The following is a 9,201-nucleotide window of genomic DNA, read 5'->3' as shown; positions in this document are numbered from 1 at the left end:
GGGTCAACCCTTACCATACTTTGGGGACCGAAGCTTTTACAACATCAGCAATGGTGGCTCTGCTGACCGAGCCCTGCCTGTCATTATCCGCAGAATAGCTCGTAATGTTGAGCAAGGTCGAGCAGCCATCGACCGGGTCATGGAGATTGATGCCAACTCAGGTGTCAACACAGTCCGCATCCGCCGTCTTGAAGAAGACATGGAACGGACCCGGAGAACCAATAAAACCCTACAGCAACATCTGGTTGCCTCTCAAGCTGAAGTCATGGAACTCCGAGCTCGTCAAAGTGCTCATGAGCAACACCTTCAAGAGGTAGTCCGTCAAATGAGAGACCTCAGGGTTCTCCCGAGGAATACTCATCGCCGTTAGATGATGTCTAGTACATCATTATCTTTTGGGTTAAGGATTAGCTTTTAACATCTGTGCGCTAAGTAGCACTTGTCTGTAAAATATTCCTAACTTTCAGTACTCTAATTAGGAATCTAAGAACTGTCAAGCTTTTCTATATGGTATGATGTAAGACCTACTGTTAGGTCGATTTTCCTTGAACTTATTACATCAGTAATACCAGTATTTTTGAAATCTATCTAATCTGTGGGAAAAATCTATACACTTGTGCTTTCCTATTAATATTTCTTATTATGATTTCAAACACTCATTCAAATGTTGGGCTATGGTTAGTTAGTCCATATGTCACTCTCACGTTGCTTACAAATTGATTCTTACCATTTCTCTTATCTTTATAAACTTATAGCTGAAAGATGCCTCCTCGCAAATCTCCCAGGAATAATCCTGCACCACCACCTCCTCCGCCTCCAGTCATCAATCCTGTAGCACTGAATGCTACCGTAGCTGCAGCAGTGGCAACTGCCATGGCACAGTATCACTCTTCTGATGCCAGCAGAGGTGGAACCCCTGTGGAATCAATCCTGGTTGAAACCCCTGTGCGCTCGAGAGAGTGCTCTTACAAGGATTTCACCAACTGCAAGCCGAAGTCCTTTCATGGGACCGGCGGAGTCATTGCCCTCTCGCAATGGTTCGAGAAGACTGAAGCGGTCTTCGAAACATGTTCATGCCCTGCTGCGAGCAAAGTGAAATATGCCGCATGCACCTTTGAAGGAAAGGCCCTGACGTGGTGGAACGGCCACGTTAAATCTCTAACTCTCGTCGTAGCCAACGACATAGGCTGGGAAACGATGAAAGACCTCATGATTGAGGAATACTGCCCGAGGGGCGAGATCCAGAAACTAGAGCAGGAGCTTTGGAGCCTGACCATGAAGGGCACCAATATTGTTGCTTATACCGCCAGGTTCAGCGAACTGGTGGCCCTCTACCCTAATATGGTTCCCACTGAAGGGAAAAAGATCGAAAGGTACATATGGGGGCTTGTGCCTCCGTATCAGGGGAATGTTCTAGCATCAAACCCCGCTACCTTCGACAGTGCCAAACGATTGGCACAACGACTCATTGACCATGGAGTCAAAACCCCTACAACCACAACCACCCTAGCCATCCCGGAACCCTCCAAACCCGCTGATACTAAGCGGAAATTCTGGGATGAAAAGAAGAAGCAACAGGCTGCCAAAAAGCAGCAAATTGTGGCAATACATGCCGCAATAATCCCTGCTGCTACTACTACTACTCTGGTGGGTGGGTATGCTGGAAGTTCGCCCAAGTGCAACAAATGCAACTACCACCACAATGGCCCCTGCCATGAAATGCAGTGCTCTAACTGCCACAGGAGAGGATACACAGTTCGTTTCTGTAAATCTCCGGCGAGACCGATCGCCCAAGTCCCCGGCTCTGGCGCGAGCCCGACTTGCTATGGATGTGGCGAAACAGGCCACTATAAGAGGGACTGCCCCAAGGCGAAAAATGCTGGCGGAGCAGGGAGGGTACTAGCGATAGGCCACGGGGAAGCAGTTGCTGACCCGACAGTGGTGACTGGTACGTTCCTCCTCGATAACTCCTATGCATGCATTCTATTCGATAGTGGAGCGGAGCGAAGCTTCGTAAACCATAAATTTGCTCGCATGCTTAATCAACCACCGCACTGTTGGATTAATGTCTAAGTCCATAACTATAATTGGTAAGACTTGACCCGACCCGGCATGGTCCATTTGGGTTGCATGGCATCATGCACTTGGATAGACTATAATGAGAGAAATAAGACACTTATGGTTATTAATATATTATAAGTTCTAGTATATTAATAATAAGAATAATAAGATTATTTAATTAGTATTGATCAAGAATTAATCTAGGATTAATTAAGTGATCAAAAGAAGACTAATTAAATATATGGGTTGATTGTGTAAATCATCCATACTTATATAGTGGGCTAATGCTCCATGGATTATCTAGTTGGGCCAAAACCCATATGATGCTCCATGGATGCTCCATGGTGTATTTGAACCCATGGATCCAAGGAAATGGAAAGTCATGACAATTAGGGTTTACCCTAATTGTAACACTATATAAAGATATTATTCTTCCCAAAATCGGTGACTAGATTATTCTAGAGAGGGCTAACCGATTTCATGAAGTGTTCTAGTTTCTCTCAAGTTATTCCAAGTGTATTTGGTGTTGTGTGAACCATTTGAGGTGTCACACTTGAGGCACTAAGCACTCAAGCTTCATGTAGACAAGCACCATCAAGAGGTATGTATTCTATCTTGTTATATTGATAATATTGTATGCTAGATTAGGATAATACCTTGGATGTTCATATTTGCATGTATAATAGAGAAAACATAGATCCAAGGTATTTAGGGTTGCATGTACACTTAGGAGTGTTAGAATGCTCATAACCCAATAGTGGTATCAGAGCCTAGGCTTGTTTTCTTGTTATACCTGCAATAGAAGCTGAAAAATCGAGTTTTGATGCTGTCAGCCCAGCTGACTCGCCGAGTCCATAAAGGGACTCGACGAGTCCAAGGCAAAATGCATCCAACTCGCCGAGTTGTGTTCATGCACTCGACGAGTTGGACCCCAGACAGCATATCTTCGAGGTTTTTGGCTAGAAATGGACTAGGAACATTACCCTAAGTTGTTTTGAACTTATAAACTTGTTTTTAAATGTGGTAATGTTCATGCTAATCCATTTTCAAGATAATTGTCAATAGATTCATGTTTTGTATTAGTTTAAAGGTTAGACTAATTACATGAAAAAGTTTGATTTGAATTATCTTGTTCTTATGAGTTGCTTAGATTAATAGAAAAGTTGAGTGAAAAAGTTGTTTTGAATCCAAATTAATCTAAGAGTTGAGTATAAAATGTGTTTGTGTAACTTATCCTTAAGTTACATGAAGAGTCACATTAAAGACTCATAAAACTCATAAAGTTGGCAAAGGTTACAAAAAAATGAAGAGTCTTGTCCTTAAGTTATGGAGGTTCAAGAGTCACTTCATTAATAAATAAATAAATAAAATATGTAACCTTAATTAATTCCATAAGTTATAAAATAAAGAAAAGATTAATTCTTTATTAGTTTAAAGTCTTCCATAATTTGTCCACAAGTTATGGAACTTGAAGAGTTTTTGGATTAAAACTACTTTAAATACATAAGTTATGGAATTAATTAGTTTTGAATAGTTTCAAAACTTGCCCTCAAGTTTTGGAATTTGTAAAGTTTTCTCTTATGAATACTTTAATTCCAAGTTAGCCCTTAGAATTTTAAAAGTTAAAATTCAACCCTTATACTTTATAATATTATAAGTTAATAATATATACATGTATAAGAGTAAAGTCGGTCTTACCGCTAGTACGCCTCATTTACGAAGCCGGTCTATAAGGTGGGTATAAGGTTGTTGCCTATAAAATGGCATCTTAATGGGTGTCCACTCTCACCCACCGCTCGCTTGACTGGTGGAGGGTCGTTAGCCGAACGGGTTTGACATGACTATAATTCTCCCTTCATTAAAAGTATTAATGATAAATACTAAGTAACTAAACTTTTAATAATACCCAATCTTAGTTACTTAGAAAAATGTGAATAAGGTGCTAATCCACGAAATTACACTTTGCACTTTGTTTGAGTCGGTTAGTGGAGCGTGTGTGGTTAACCGGCACACTAACTCGTATTTAACAAGGTAGGCAAAGGGTAACTTAATGTTTATCATAGTATCGATGGAGCGTGTGTGGTTAACCGGCACATCGATTGAGGGGTAAACACTTAAGGGTACCAAGTAATTTGCATGGTTACTTCACACCTTGTTTTGTGATCCTCGGCATCCCAGTCACAAAACCTGAAGGGCACACTCGAGATTGAAACATGCCATTGAACAGTTCAATGAATCTCAAAAGATCTAGGAGTTTCAAAACCAATTAAAACCTAATAATACATTTCGTTTATCTTGGTGGAAATTGGTGAATCGTCATTCACCTACCTTCAAATTGTTTTATAGCTTGGATTACGGCATACCTCTTCCAAGTTATAAAATAATTTGTTGGGTCCTAGCCTTAATATTTCATATTGGGTGTCATATTAAGGACTCAAAGATCAACTATCTTGAATATCTCCCATAACATGTCTGAATTAGACATTTATGATCTTCCCAAATCTCTTGAAACAAGCTTTCCTAATGAAGATGATGTCCCATGGATATCATACTTCTCTCTCCTCCTCCAATTATTCTCCCTACCCCACAAGTTCTTTAAAATTTTAAAGTCACTCGAGCCCTATTGGCAAGGCAAGGTCTTGGTGTGGTCACATCTTGGAGATGTAGTCACATATTGACAAGCCGGGAGAGTTGGGTGTCAAAGTCTTGAGAAAGTTGGTGGTTCAATCACTTTCTAAGTCACATAGTGAGTTCCTTTGGGACACCTATGAAATAGACTATGACAAGACCCTTAATGATCTTATCTAAGATCAACTTCCTGAAACTTTATGGACATTGACAATAGTGACACAGGAAATACAGAAAAAAAGCATTCTCTTCCCAATGGAAAGGGATCGGCCATAGTCAACTCGGGTGAACAAATGGTAAAGAGAAAAGCTAAGTCTGTAATAGTCCTGTGTACCATTATCAAAGGGTCCATATGTTTATATTGCCAAAGAAAGGGTCATTAGTTGCGAAGCTGCCTAATTTACCTAAGGATGTTAAAGTCAATAAGATTGACTCTACTTCAGGTAAAAGTCCACAAATCTAACTCTGTTAAGTTTCTATTCTGAGATTCCTGATACATGTTGTGACTGGGTCACATGGTAATGTTTTAAGAATCAAAGAAAAGTAAAGGAACTTAAAGAAAGAATATGCTGAATCTGATCGCATAGATGGATTTCTATTGCATAGTTTGAAAATCGGATTCTTGAGCTACTTCCTAGGAGTTATGAGATATTGCTAAGGAATAGATAACAGCAAGTTTTCATATGGATTGTAAGGATAAGTTTTTCCGCATAGTTTTAAAATAAAAGAAAGTTTTTGATTTTATTTATTTTAAAAAAATATCCTTACAATGGCATTTGAGGAAAAATTGTTGATTATATGATATGAAATTGATTCTTTCATTTGTGGTAATGTCTAAATTTGTCAAATAAGGAAAGACTCTCATCATCCAAAGTCTCAATTGGACCGGGACTTGGAATCATGCAAGTTGTATAGCATGATGAATGAGAACTTTCAAGTATTGGAAAAATTAAGACTAATTATTTATTCACATGGATGTGTGAGTCAAGTAATGGACTAAGGGATCGAGTACATTGTCATGTGCACTGATTAAGTCCACCACAAAAGATATAAGGCTATTCGTCATAGTTTACTAAAGCTCAGTAAATATGATTATACTTACAAGCTTAAGTGTAACTCTGAGACATTGGAAAAGGTTCCAAATGTAAGGCAGAGCGAATAAGAAGAATCAAATTAGGCAGAAGGATAAAAGTTTCTCAAATCTGAAAAGATGGGAGAGTACTTTAGTATCAGTTTTGTGATCATCTTAATGATTAAGAAACCATATCAAAATTAGTTCTCTAAGGAAGTCTTAGTGCATTCTTATGACTAAGAAGAAGGGATCTTGAATTGTTGAAATGGTTAAATCAAGAAGATGAGTCATACTTCGTTCCAATACAAGTCTTAGAGTCGTACTCCAAGATTGTAATTTGAGTGACATGTCCTTAAAAAAAAGGTTTAAAACACTTGACAAATGTAAGAGTAAAAGTTTTCTACTCTTGTACATTTGAAATTGGTAAGTTGTGATGTTTTGGATAAAACAAAGACCAACTTCGGCCAATTGTGTGAAGTGTTTGTCTTGATTAGAATCCACACTATCTCTTGGATGTTTGACAAGGGAGTCTTATAGGTCAAGAGGACAGTGGGAGTCTTAAAGGTCTTGAAAGTCTCAAGAACTAATCAAGAATGAAACCTGAAGTTCTTCACTAGCACACGACTTGAGGTTTATAACCTATCGTGTTGACATATTCTGTGCCCATTCTAGTTAAAGTTGGCTTTGCATATGAGTTCTTAGAGTTCTCAATGTGTTGCACAACAACTTGGAAGCAATGGTAGGCCCTTGAGCTACCAGGTGGCAAGAAATTAAGATTGAGTTCAGTCCATATGAGTTTGGATTTGTCATTATCCTTGTCTTGTGACTATGGTATTGACAATTCACGTGGATAAGAACACATACACCATTAAATCTAAGTGTCATAGAGTTTCTCTCCGATTCATGAAAATGATGGTGAGGAAACACTTCCACTAAGTAGATTTTAGCTAGATAGCAATTGGGATATTTGCATTCTCAAAGTCGTTAGTGGAGCGTGTGTGGTTTACCGGCACACTAACTTGGACTTGTGAGAAATGGCAAAGGTCAAAACGATCAAGACTATGATTACGGCATCCCTTTTCATAGTTCTTAAAATTGTTTTGACATACCCATGAGCTATCTAAGGGAAGGTGTATGTTTTTGATAAAGTCTTATCAAAACAATCTAGTATCAGAAATCTGAACTTTGGTAAGAAAGTCAATAAAGTATTGATTTCTAGAAGTCGAGCTTTCTGAGTATATGTCAAAGCTAGTGGGAGCATAAGTGTTATGCTAATAATCATCATGTTAGTGGGAGCATGATAATTACGATAAGTATTGCAAGCTAGCAATGTTAATTATAGAAAACAAAAGTTTCAATTGGGAAAAAGTTGTTTTGCTATAATTAAGGGAGAGGAAATTATACTTCATCTCAAATCTATAAGCTTAGATCGTGAGGTTTTAATCATTTAGTCAAGGATATATATGAATTTCATGTTGGAATGGCTCAACATAAGGAAATTCTGTATATGGGTCCATTATTTGCGTTCTTAAATTCGATTATGATTACGGCATCCCTTTTCATAATCTGAATTATGAGAACTTGGCAAATTGAAATGGAAATGTTATAGCAAAAGACTGGTTTAGTCTTTATGTGAGACATCATGAATCGTGTCCCATATGCTTCGGGTATAGGATCGATTACATGTGCTATATTCATCCTTTCTAAAATTTTCCAAATGCCTAGGGCGTTAAGAATGGAAAAGGTTTAGAACTGGATATGACTAAAAAGGATTAAACAATTGTCGAGGACAATCTAAGGTTTACCAAAGACTGGTTTCTCAAGGACAATTGGAAGTATAGTGATAATTCTGGAAGGACCATATTGACATAATCTGTAAGGAGGCAACTCTTGTTCAGAAGTGATAGTCAAAATGAATTCGGAAATGTTTCAAAGTTAGAATTTTCAATCTGTGTAAGATTAAGGAAACTTAATGCAAGAAGGATGGTTCCAAGGACTTGATCTCCTTTGGAATGCTCTGTAATGATTGTTGTTAAGTCTTTCTGACTTTGTGCATAATCATTACAAGATGATCGATGCATATAAGTTTAGAATCTAACAGATTTCAGTAAATGACATGAATTTGGAATTCTTGCATTTGCAGTAAGGATTTGGGAGTGTGAAAAGAGAATCATTGAAGTTATGTTCATTTGATCTAGTTCACAAAATAAAGATCATAGACAAACATATTATGCATACTTGGTGTATGGCATGACTATTGTTTAGAAAAACATAGTGTGCATGCTTGGAGCATGGGACAACTATTGTTTTAAATTCAAGAATAATGTTGATAGCTGAAACAATATACAATGAATAATGTGTAATCATATGGTGATAAATAAAAAGTGTTTTATTTATATTCATAAGTTCTGAGACCATATTGGATTCAATTATTATTGTGTTTCACTTTGCATGTTTTGACTTCCCGAATAAACTAGGTTATTCTTCCGGAATGACTAAGTTATTCAAACCATCTACAGTCGGTCATATGTTGGAAGTAGATATGAATTAAGACTGTCATGGGTTGGCTTGTAGAGGTCTAAGTTGTTGGACAAAGGGATACAACACTCATGAGTGCTCATAAGTTCTGAGTATTGGATTCAACCCGCGCTCATTGGAATCACTTCATGGATTTTATCACGAGTGATCATGAGACGATAATATCTTATATTCTTCAAACCTAGAGATATGAGTTGTTACTATGAGTTGGTTGTACATTGATTGCACGAAACTGCATTTGGTAACTCGATGCTATAAAACGTGCCTTTGTGTATGATTCAACAAGTAGTAGAACAAGCCATATGAGTCGAAGTTTATCCATTCCTTTTACCTTCGGGATGAAAGCGATATCTGTGGGCCCCTCGATGATTTGATGATGACAAATGGAAGTGCTCGGCCGGGCCAGGACTGATTTGATTTGTTCAATTAGTCAGTCGTCATAAATCGGAAATCGGGAAACAACAAATGGACAGAGAGAATGATTATAATCCATGTCTCAGTCTATATGATATCTAGAATGGAGGAATATATGATCCCTTATCTAATGGACAAGTCGTTGACAAAAATCAGAGTTCATCTACAAGGTCAGAGTTCGACAGAAGCTTTTGAGAGCTACGATTGCTAGTTGGTTCCTGAAGTCATACGCAATAATAGTTTTAGACTTATCCAAGTGGGAGACTGTTGGATTAATGTCTAAGTCCATAACTATAATTGGTAAGACTTGACCCGACCCGGCATGGTCCATTTGGGTTGCATGGCATCATGCACTTGGATAGACTATAATGAGAGAAATAAGACACTTATGGTTATTAATATATTATAAGTTCTAGTATATTAATAATAAGAATAATAAGATTATTTAATTAGTATTGATCAAGAATTAATCTAGGATTAATTAAGTG

The sequence above is a fragment of the Lactuca saligna genome, chromosome 4, assembly GCF_052625555.1.
Source record: "Lactuca saligna cultivar CGN05327 chromosome 4, ASM5262555v1, whole genome shotgun sequence".
NCBI classification, from domain to species: domain Eukaryota; kingdom Viridiplantae; phylum Streptophyta; class Magnoliopsida; order Asterales; family Asteraceae; genus Lactuca; species Lactuca saligna.
Note: the sequence above shows the minus strand (reverse complement) of the source record.